The following is a 12,054-nucleotide window of genomic DNA, read 5'->3' as shown; positions in this document are numbered from 1 at the left end:
TTAGGCCTTTGGCCTCACCTCAAGAGCCTTTTAAAACAATGCATGAGACCTCCTCCTAGCTATTGTGATGAGCCTCATCTAGTTTTCCACCTCAAGAAATTTCTTTATGGCCTTAAATAGGCCTCTCGTGCCTGATTTGTGAGGTTTTAACCTGTTGTCATAGATGTTGGGTTCATTCTGAGTTCTTCAGATTACTCTCTCTTTACATCGTAGCATTTAGGGTATTACATTGTTGCTCCTATATGTCGATGACATTCTCATAACTGGAGATGATCAGGATGGTATACATCATCTCAAGAATCTTCTTAGCCAATATTTTAAGATGAAAGATCTGGGACTAGTTACATATTTTTTTGGCTTGGAAATTCATCACAATTCTAGTGGCTACTTCCTTAATCAACAAAAATATACCATTAGATCTGGTCAACTTTGCTCACCTCACAGTAATAAAGATAGTTGATACCCCATTGGAAGTCAATTTGAAGTTGAGTAAGGATGATGGTCCTCTTTTAGAAGATGTCACCTTGTGTCATCAGCTTGTGGGAAATCTTATCTACATCACAATGACATGCCTAGACATCTCATATGCACTTCAGATTGTAAGTCACTTTGTCTCTGCTCCTCATCAACCTCACATGACAGCTGTACACCGTATCATCAGATATGTCCGAGGGATTGTTTCCTATAGTGTATTCTTCTCATCCACTTCATCACTTTGGTTATCTGTTTATGCTAATGCTGACTGGATTGGTTGTCTATATAGCAGGAGATCTACCACTGGGCGGTGCATATTTCTTGGTGACTCTTATATCTTGGAAATGTAAGAAACAATAGACTGTTTCCAAGTCATCCACTAAAGCGGAGTGTTTTGACTGCTGCTACAGTAGTCTGAACAGGAAGAGGAGGAGAAGAAGAAGAAGAAGAAGAAGAAGAAGAAGAAGAGAAGAAGAGGGTCAGTCGAAAATCTGATGGTTAACCCATCTAGTCGACCCCCTTAATCTATATTAGATTCTAATAATGTTTACAAAGACAGAAATGCCCTTAAGTGTGGGACAGAGTAACTCTAATAACATTGCCACATAAGCAAGTTACTTAATAAACATAAGAAGACTAAACTACCCCTATTCGACACATCTTAACACTCCCCCTCAAGCTGGAGAATATATGTCATATAATCCCAGCTTGTTACATAGATAGTTCACTTTCCCTGAGCTTAGAGCTTTTGTAAACAAATCTGCCCATTGGTCATTGGAGCCCACATGTTCTGTATTTATCTCTCCGGCAAGAACTCTCTCTCACAAAGTGGCAATCAACCTCTATGTGCTTTGTTCTCTCATGAAAGATAGGATTGGATGAGATATGGAGTGCAGCTTGGTTGTCACAGTACAATTTCATAGGTTTATCCATGTGAAACTCAATTTCTTGTAGGAGATTCCTCAGCCACACTAATTCACAAGTAGTGTGAGCCATGGCCCTATATTCGGCTTCAGCACTGCTTCTAGCTACAACTGTCTGCTTTTTACTCTTCCATGTCACAAGATTTCCTCCCAGAAATGTGCAATAGCCTGTAGTAGATCTTCTGTCACTCACTGAGCCTGCCCAGTCTGCATCTGTATGCCCAACTACTTCAAGTTTTCCTCCTGGTTTATACAATAGCCCACGGCCTGGAGCTCCTTTCAGATACTTCACAATTCTAAGGACTACATCCCAGTGAGGTATACGAGGGTTCTACACGAATTGGCTCACCACACTAACTGCAAAGGAGATGTCGGGTCTCGTGATAGTTAGATAGTTCAGCTTTCCCACTAGTCGTCTATACCTTCTAGGATCTTCAAATACTTTTCCTGTATCACTGGTCAACTTAACATTTGGTTTCATAGGGGTCTCAGCCGGTTTTGCACCTAACAGTCCTGTTGTGTTATCTTGTTTAGAATATAGCTTCTTAGCATGCTCCCATATATCCTTAGCTGTATCAAGGAACATGAAGTTGGCATTGATTTTGGGTTCCATACTATTCCACAGCCAAGTCATGATTTGAGCATCTTCTTGTTCCCAATCATCAAACCCTGGAGAGTCAACCGGTGGCTTCTCATCTCTTACATGCTTTACTTTCTTCTTTGCCTCGAGAAAAACTTCCACTGATTTAGCCCATGGAACATAGTTCTCGCCATTTAGCTTGATTGAGGTCATTTGTACCCCTAGGTAGTCGGAGGAAATCACTACACTAGGTTTCTGATCATTGTAGCCATCTCCTATTGCTGCCATTGTACTCTTTCACAGTTGTCTCTAACTTAACTTCTCAGCTACAAGCTGATTGATGTTGTTCACGGTTTGATATTTCAGCACCTATTGCAGCCTCAAAACACCACAGTGGAAGCACACACTTGTTCTTATTCACATTACTGCTGACTTCACACACTTACGTCCCACATAAGCATCAGTTTACCATTCACTAATCACAAGTAGAGGCCCTCTTACAACCACTCAAGCACCACAACACAGCCAAATCTGCTGCACCCAGTTCAGACTTGTTTAGCACACTTAAGAGGGCATTACACAACCACAAGGAGTTCGGCAAGGTCACTACATTCTACCTTACACCACTCGGCCACTTATAGCAGCCCTAACACCATTCAACAACTTACAGCAGCCCTACACAATTCGGCTACTGCACACACAACCCTTCCTAGGGCAACAATGAACCTAGTTCTCTAGGTTCTACTCAATACTAACAGCTTCTTGTAGGGTTTCTACCCAGAAATATAAGTAACACTAGAAGAAGAGAGAACCGACCTTCGTTTGAGAATATCAATCAATCATTCACTGCTGAAGTCACTTTCCTTGTTGAAGAAGGTTATGCGCAGCAGAGAGACAAGCTGTAATGTTTCTGACCTAGGGCGAACCAGTTCTCTCCATCGACTGACCAGAAATGAAGGTGAAGAGTCACGAACAATGCTGAGATGCTTTACCAACTGACGTAGGTCAGGAGCATGGCTTTGATACCATGTTTCAACTGCTGCTACAGTAGTCCGAACAGGAGAAGAAGAAGAAGAAGAAGAAGAAGAAGAAGAAGGGTCTGTCGAAAATCTGATGGTTAACCCATCCAGTCGACCCCCTTAATCTATATTAGATTCTAATAATGTTTACAAAGACAGAAATGCCCTTACTTAAGTGTGGGGCAGAGTAACTCTAATAACACTGCCACATAAGCAAGTTACTTAATAAACAGAAGAAGACTAAACTACCCCTATTCGGCACATCTTAACACAGTATAGAGCCATGTCCTCAGCGTATATTGAGATTATGTGGCTCTAGTTGCTCCTACATGATCTCAATATTGCTCAATCTTCTCATGTTCCTCTATTGGCTAACAGTCTAAGTGCAATCAAGATTGCTTCTAGTCTTGTCTTCCATGAAAGGATGAAGCATATTGAAGTGGATTGTCACTTTATAGGTGATCTCCTTACTGTCGGCAACATTTAATTGCCTCATGTCCCTTCTACTCTTTAGCTGGTGGATATTTTTGCAAAGGCTATGACTAGGGCTCGGAATTCCTTTCTCATGGACAAACTGATGGTAGTACCCCTACATTAGTTTGAGGGGGAGTGTAGAGACAGGGATAGTGAGAGCTAAATTGTAATTTTACATTCTTGCTGTACCACTTATTTTCTATTATTTTACTCTGTACATTATCTATTGTACTATAAGGACAGAAGTGTCCTTTTATATTTCATTAATATAAATAGCTCTTTCTTGGTGTGGTCAACTCATTAGACACACCCCAAATCTGCTGGCTTTTCCCTAGTACGAACTGCATCGACAGCCTAGCCTCACCTTGGTGCCTTTAAAGCTATGATTATTTGTTCGCTAATCCCTAATTGAAACCCTCCAATCAAACTCTTTTATTCATTAATTTAATTAGCACTCCACAACTAATATTAAAAAACTAAAGGAGAGAATGGATCCCCTTTTCTTAAACCTCTGGAAGTATGAAAAAATCTGTTGAAACCCCATTTATGAGCAATATAAAATGAGACTGAAGAAATGCAAGAAAAAATCCAGTTCCTCCACCATTTTTACAAATCCCATCAATCAAAGAACTTCTAGAAAATCTCATTCAACGTGGTCATGTCTTCTCAAGGTCATTTTTACAAATCAAACCTGTAACTTCCAAAGTAATTTTTCTGTGAAGCTTTTTTACTCTCAACTTCTGCGAGAGAAGTCAGGAAAGCCTCCTATCCAAGAGAACCTGGAATCCAATTTCTCTGTTGAAGATTAATGTTCTGATATGGGCTGCAGTGCTTGATAGGTGTTTGAGCAAGGAGAATATGGTTAGAAGAGGTGTGCAAATCTGAAATCCAATTTCTCTGTGGAAGGTTAATGTTCTGATATAGGCTGCAGTGCTTGATAGGTGTTTGAGCATGGAGAATATGGTTAGAAGAGGTGTGTAAATCCAGGATCTGAAATGTAACTTATTTAAGCAGGTGGTTGAAGCTGTTGACCATCTGTACATCCACCGCCAGTGTCTTCCCAATTCTGGTGGCATTTGTTTAAAGCTGCAGGGGTCTGCTGGGCCATGCTGAGGTCGGCCAAGGAGTTATTGAAATGTGGTGGTGTTGGAACCTCCCAGGATTGAGAAAGAAAGAAAAATGTATTTGGTTCCTGCTGATTTGTTTGGGACTGTATGGAGTGAGAAAAATAGGTGGCTGGTTAGGAAGAAAAGCAAAGAGGTGGAGGAGCTAATTAGCATGGCTGTGGAAAGATTGTGTATTTGGTTTTTGTTGTCATGGTCAAGCACCAGATCACTGCCTTGTTGCTGAACTCCAAGAGTCTTTGGGATCTATAGCTTGGTGTTTCTCAGGTGTTGGCCTTCCTCCCCAGGAGCCTTGTTGTACTGTGGTACTTTGAGTTTTCCTTTAATAAATTTTTACCTTAACTTTTCTAGAAAGAAATTCAAATGTAATTTTTAATTCCTTTTTCACTCGTTTACCTAAAAATTCTTTTTTTCCCAACACTGTCAGATGGATGAATTGCAATGTCCTGTAAACTTTTCTGATGGGTCATGGGTATGAAGTTCTGTAAACTGACTGTGATCTTTTGATTGGTGCAATTAATTGTCATGGATACCAGGAAGCAGTAGGAGACAAGGGTGCTGGGTGCAGAGGCATGAGTGATAACCTGGTAGGTAGAAATTGAGGGGGGTGGTGATGGTTGGTCCTGGCCCGTCCAGGTTTATTCCAATTGTCACTGTCCAAATTCCTCCTTTCTTTCTTTTTTGATTGGTCTTGATTTTTTTTTTTTTTTTTTTTTTTGTAGGAGACAAGGGTGCTGGGTGCAGAGGCATGAGTGATAACCCGGTAGGTAGAAATTGAGGGGGGTGGTGACGGTTGGTCATGGCTGTCCAGGTTTATTCCAATTGTCACTGTCCAAATTCCTCCTTTTTTCTTTTTTGATTGGTCTTGATTTTTTTTGTGCAAACAAAAATTAGTGCAAGTACAAGCTCCTGGGGCTAACAAAAAAGGCTCAAGAGTTAAGGGACAACCAATGCTATATAAATGTGTTCTCTTAGACATGAAAAAACAACTTGATAAGGATGAGCCCCAAAACAGCTTATGCATTCTCAGAAAAAAGGAACTGGATGATATCAAATCCATCTGAATGAAGAGTTCAATCCAGTTGACTCATTAAAAAATGTTTAATCTTGCTGCTAGAGACTATTCATCTAGTAAAGCTCCCAAGGGCCTCTGGACCAATTAGTAATTGGTTCTGTTGCAATATGAGAGTTTCTCCTTATACTAGGTCATTTGAAACCCATTGTAACTGATAAGTGAAGGTCTGCTTCAAAAAGGGAAGTGTGGCCTTCACTTAATTACAACTTGTAAAGAGACTGGGCCGAATGGGCCCTAACAACCTCTCTTGTAATATCTTTTATTTTATGTTGATGGGCCACACTTACTGGGCCTGTTATTTATTCTTGTTTTATTTTTCTTTATGTAACTGCCAAGCTGGCCGCCCACTTAAGGGCATTCTTGTCATCATCAAATTTTTAGATCTTAATAAAATAGGGTTAGAGGAGAATGGAGAATTATTCGACTCCTTCTCTTACCTCTTCTCTTCGCCATCTTCTTCTCTTGTACAGTTATTCAGACCTGTTATATTCTGCTAATCACTAAGTTTAATCTTGATATTAAAGAACTGATTTATATCTTGGTATCAGAGCGGGTTTAGTTCCTCTTCCTTCTTTTTCTTCGTTTCTGTATACTCTAAAATCAAGAGAGTGTATGGAGAGATAGGTTCTCTATAGTATAGAGAATCACTTGCCTAGTTGGTAGAAGGGTTTGGAGAGTTTAGTTCTTGCTAGATTTTGCCAAGTGATGCTGTTCTGCTGCTGGCCGAAACCCTAGCCGACTAGAGATTTTCGAGGTTAACAGGAAAGGTGAAGCTCGGGTGTGGCGCTCTGTGCTTGGAAGGTGTCTTGTGACTGCTAAAGGAGGGCGGTTCAGGTTTGGAAGAGTTTGGGTTAGTCTAGTAGGTGCTGCAGCATCTTTTCTCTTCCTTTCATCTGTTGGACGGAGCAAAACCCTAGTTTTTCAAGCACCCGAGTTCTGGTTTGACTTCAAGTAAGTTTGCATAGTCAAAATTTTTGTTCTTTGATTTCTGTTTGATTAATGGAGACATACGGAAGTGAGTTCAAGCAGGTGCGGTTTTTGGACCTGCCTCAATAGATTCCATTTTGATTGGTGTTACCACAATTAAGCTAGATGGGACGAACTATCTTGCTTGGGCACAGTCTATAAAAATCTATGTTTGTAGTAGAGGAAAACTCGGGTATCTCACAGGCAGTAAGGTGAAACCTGAAGAGACAGGCCCTGAATTTGAAAAATGGATGCAAGAGAACTATACTATTATAGGATGGTTAGTCAACTCTATGCAACCCCATATAAGCCAGCACTATCTCTAGATGTCTTCGGCTAAGGAGATATGGGACAGTGTAACTGAGACCTATTCACAGAAACTGAATGTAGCGAGAGCGTACAAATTGAAAAGTGATGTGAAAAACTTGAGACAAGGGGAGAAGAGTGTAGCAATCTACTACTCTATACTAAAATCCCTATGGCAGGAAATTGATGTTATGGAGATAGTGGTATGGGAGAGTAAAAAGGATGCTGAAATGTATAGAAAGTTGGTGGAGAGAAATAGGGTGTTTGAGTTTCTCACTGGACTCAACCCTGAGTTTGATATTATCAGACAAAATATTTTGGCCAGGGATGAGGTTTCTCTTTCACAAGCATGTGCTATGATAAGTAGTGAGGAGAGTAAGCGGCAGGTTCAGTTGCAGAGTCCACCTACAAAACATTTTGCACATGCGGGAATGAAACCAATGGGCCCTACTGAGAAAAGAGAGCAGGTGTGTGAATATTGCAAGAAACCACGACATACAAATGACACCTGCTAGAAGCTTCATCCTGGACTTCTCCCTAATAGATTTAAGAACAATAATAACCCTAAGAAGGGCAGTCGGGTGGGAAAACCCAAGACTGCTAATGCTGCTATAGTACCTGAAGGGGGAAGTAAGGAGAGTGAAGAGAAATCAACCATTGAGCAGTTGGTTGCAATGAAGCTAGATTTTGAGAAGTATGGGAGGCTTCTAAATCACATGGAAGCTACAATTTCTTCAGCTCACCCTTCCAACAGTACATCATCTTCATCGGCTTTTGCTCACTCAGGTACTCGTGCTTCTGCAAATCATGCTTCAATTTCAGGTAAACATAAAATCCCTTGGATTATTGATTCCGGTGCATCAGACCATATGACCAGTCTATCTAACCTTTTTTGCTCATATCACCTTCTCTCTGGGAAAGAGAAAATATCCCTTGCCGATGGGTCCCTTGCCCCCATCTCTGGTAAAGGTGATATAAAGACCTCTGACACCCTGTTCTTATCTTCTGTTCTTCATGTCCCTAAGCTTAACACGAACCTCTTATCTATTAGTAGCTTAACAAAGTCCATGAATTGCAGCATAATCTTCTTTCCCACTCATTGTGTTTTTTAGAACCTGTAGTCTTAGAGGATAATTGGGAGTGGCCATGAGGCGAACGGAATATACTTGCTAGACACACCGGATCAAGCCTTGGGACCACCTCATGGAGTTGCCTTAGAGTCAGTCGTGTCAGAGTCTGTTAACAAAATTTTATTATGTCATTTTCGGTTTGGTCACTTGTCTTTTTCTGATTTGAGTCATCTGTTCCCGGATATGTTTAAAGGAGTGTCTTTATCGAGTCTTCATTGTGAATCATGTGAGCTGGCAAAGCATTGTAGACATTCCTATTCAATTAGCAATAAAAGATCACTTTCTCCTTTCCATATTGTCCACTGATGTGTGGGGGCCATATCACATGCCAACCATGGGGGGTTACAGGTACTTTATCCCTTTTATTGATGATTATTTGCGTTACACTTGGATTTATCTCATGAAATCCAGGGATGAAGTACCAGCTATTGTGAAAAATTTTCATGAACTCATCCTCACCCAGTTTAATACTTGTATCAAAATATTCCGCTATGACAATGCTAAAGAGTATTTTGAGAGAATCCTCTCCACCTATCTTAAAACTTTTGGGGTTATTCATCAAAGTTCTTGTTCCTACACTCCACAACAAAACGGGGTGGCGGAAAGAAAGAATAGGCATGTGGTTGAGGTTGCCACCCTCTTTTTTGCATCCCATGTTCTTACTACTACCTTTCTGATCAACCGTATGCCCTCCCGAGTCCTTGGCTTTAAAACTCCATTTATTCTTCTCTTCCCGAATGAGGATCTCTTTTCTCTTCCTCTTTGTGTGTTTGGATGTACTTGCTATGTGCATATCCATAGTCACCAAAGGCACAAGTTTGAACCTAAGGCTCATAAGTGTGTGTTTCTGGGATATGCTTCCACACAGAAGGGTTATTGTTGTTTTGATCCAGTTCGTGGCACTCGCTTTGTATCTTGGGATGTCACCTTTGCCGAGTTGACTCCCTTCTTTTGTATTCCTCTTGAGGGGGAGAAATCTGGTGAGCCCTTTGCTATGTCTCCAGCTGTTCCTCTTCCCATCCCTTGCAAGTCCGATCATGGGGTGCCCACCTCTTCCACTGGACCTACCTCTGATATCCTTGCTCCTCCTCCTTCTTCTCCTGCTCTCCAAAGGTGGTACCAAAGGTAAAGATTCAGACATGTGCAGGTTGTTTCCACTCCTTGAGAAGAGCATCTTGCCACTCCCATCATTCCAGAGGAAACAGGTCAGCCCTCTACTGACCCATCTTTGATTGTCCTAGACCTTGACTTTCCTATTGCTCTTCGCAAGGGCAAGCGGAAGTGTACAACCCACTGTATCTCCAAACACTTATCTTATAATCTTCTCTCCCTTCCTACTACTACTTTCTTGCATCTGTTTCTTCCCATGTGATACCCAGGTCTGTACTGGAAGCATTATCTCAAGCTGAATGGAGGGATGCTATGATGACTGAACTTGATGCATTGCATAAGAACCATACCTGGGATATTGTGGACTTGCCAAAAGGGAAGGAAAGGAACCAGTGGGTTGTAAATGGGTGTTTACCATTAAGTATCACTCTGATGGCTCTGTTGAGAGGTTCAAGGCTCGGTTGGTTGCTAAGGGCTACACCCAAATGTATCGCATTGACTATCTTGAGACATTTGCTCCTATAGCTAAGATGACTTCGATCAGGGTTTTACTTTCTCTAGCAGCTACTTTTGACTGGCCCCTACACCAGTTTGATGTTAAAAATGCCTTCTTGAATGAAGACCTGCATGAAGAGGTCTATGTGTCTCTACCTCCAGGAGTGTATGGGAAATTAATGAAAGGCAAGGTGTGTAAACTACACAAATCTATCTATGGTCTCAAACAATCTCCTCGGGCTTGGTTTGAGAGATTTCGGGCTGCTCTTGTCTCCTTTGGCTACATTCAAACACAATCTAATCATACACTATTCTTGAAGAGAAATGACTCTTTGGTGACCTTCTTGATTGTTTATGTTGATGACATTGTGGTCATAGGTAATGACATTGAAGAGGCCAGTAAACTAAAAGGATTTCTCAACTCTGAATTTGAAATCAAAGACTTGGGAGATCTTCGGTATTTCTTGGGCATTGAAGTTGCTTGGTCTAAGGATGGTATCTTCATATCTCAGTGCAAATATGTCATTGATCTTCTTGTTGAAACTGGTAAACTTGGACCTAAACCTATCTCCACTCCCATTGATCCTAATCATAAGCTTTCTGCCACAGATGGTGAACCTTTGTCTGATAAGGGAGTGTTTCAGAGACTGCTTAGGAAGTTGTTATTACCTTTGCATGACTCAACCAGATATTTCCTATGCAGTAAGTGTTATTAGTCAGTTTATGCATTCTCCCAGAGATACTCATCTAACTGCTTCAGAAAGGGTTCTATGCTACTTGAAAGGTACTCCAGGGAAAGGTATTCTATTTGCTAAGCATGGTCACATGAAGCTGGAAGCCTTTATTGATGCAGATTGGGCAGGATGTATTGATGACAGAAGGTCCACCTCTGGTTATTATGCTCTGGTTGCTGGGAATATTGTGTCTTGGAGGAGTAAGAAACAATCAGTAGTTGCTAGATCCTCAGCTGAAGCAGAATATAGGGCAATGGCTCATGGTGTGTCAGAATTACTATGGCTACGATCCCTTCTAGAGGAATTGGGGGTGGACTATGAGAAACCAGTGATGCTCTATTGTGACAACCAAGGTGCTATCAACATTGCACATAATCCTATTCAACATGACAGAACTAAGCACATTGAGGTTGATAGGCATTTCATAAGGGAAAGAGTCTCTTCAGGAGAAGTTTGTTTACCATTCATCACATTAGAAGAGCAACTGGCTGATATCTTGACCAAGGGAGTTCTAAGGGGGAAATTGACACACTATATAAGCAAGTTGGGCATGATTGACATCTATGCTCAGCTTGAGGGGGAGTGTAAAGAGATTGGGCCGAATGGGCCCTAACAGCCTCTCTTGTAATATCTTTTATTTTATTTTGATGGGCCACACTTACTGGGCCTGTTATTTATTCTTGTTTTATTTTTCTTTATGTAACTGCCAAGCTGGCCGCCCACTTAAGGGCATTCTTGTCATCATCAAATTTTTAGATCTTAATAAAATAGGGTTAGAGGAGAATGGAGAATTATTCGACTCCTTCTTCTCTTACCTCTTCTCTTCGCCATCTTCTTCTCTTGTACAGTTATTCAGACCCGTTTTATTCTGCTAATCACTAAGTTTAATCTTGATATTAAAGGACTGATTTACATCTCAGCTATTTTGGTTCAATGAATGTGCTGACTGGAGGTTCAGGATATGTGTTGGAGATATGGTGGGATTCTGAGGACTAGGTGTTTCCTAGGGAAGGATGTTTTCACTGTAGCTACTGTAGCTACAGTAGTCCGAACCAGTAAGGAGAAGAGGAAAGAGAAGAGAAGAAGAAGAAGATGAAAGAACTGTCGAACTTGATAGCTAAACCCTATCAGTCGACCTCTTAATAGTGATTAGGCTTCTAATTAAATGTACAAGGACTAAACTGCCCCTACTTAAGTATGGGACAGAGAACCTCTAATAAGACTGCCACATAAGCTCATAACTTAACCAAGGTGAGATGACTAATCTACCCTTATTCGGCTAACTCTAACAAAGGACATTGAATTTTTTTTTTTTCTTTTTGTTGATATTTTTGTTTGTACTTTTTTGCTCCATTTGTGAGCTTTGGATCTGTTGTAAGGTTGTTTCTTACCTTTTAATTTTCTATGTGAAATGGTGCTGCAGCTAGCCTTGTCTTTGCTTGTGCCTCTCTGTTGTGAGAGAGTATACAAATTTCTATTATGTATGCATCATGGATACTTTGCATTTACTTGGCAATAAATATTACTGATGGGAAACAGGCAAAAAATAAGTAGAAGCACCACGGATGGTATGTTTAGCAGTTTATCACTTGGACGGTTGGACCCTATATTGGCTAGGTATCAGATGTGGAATTACACTAATTA

The 12,054-nt window shown here is 40.8% G+C and overlaps 1 protein-coding gene across 8 annotated transcripts in view; it reads left to right on the top strand.

The window, feature by feature from the left end:
• The window catches only part of LOC148861739 (F-box/RNI-like superfamily protein), an 88,484-nt gene that overhangs the window by 28,853 nt on the left and 47,577 nt on the right, over positions 1-12,054 (top strand). The gene's annotated exons all lie outside the window — the stretch shown is intronic.

This window comes from Nelumbo lutea, chromosome 4, assembly GCF_056320005.1.
Source record: "Nelumbo lutea isolate HS-2025 chromosome 4, American lotus-T2T, whole genome shotgun sequence".
Taxonomy (NCBI): domain Eukaryota; kingdom Viridiplantae; phylum Streptophyta; class Magnoliopsida; order Proteales; family Nelumbonaceae; genus Nelumbo; species Nelumbo lutea.
This window is presented reverse-complemented; position numbering and strand designations above follow the sequence as displayed.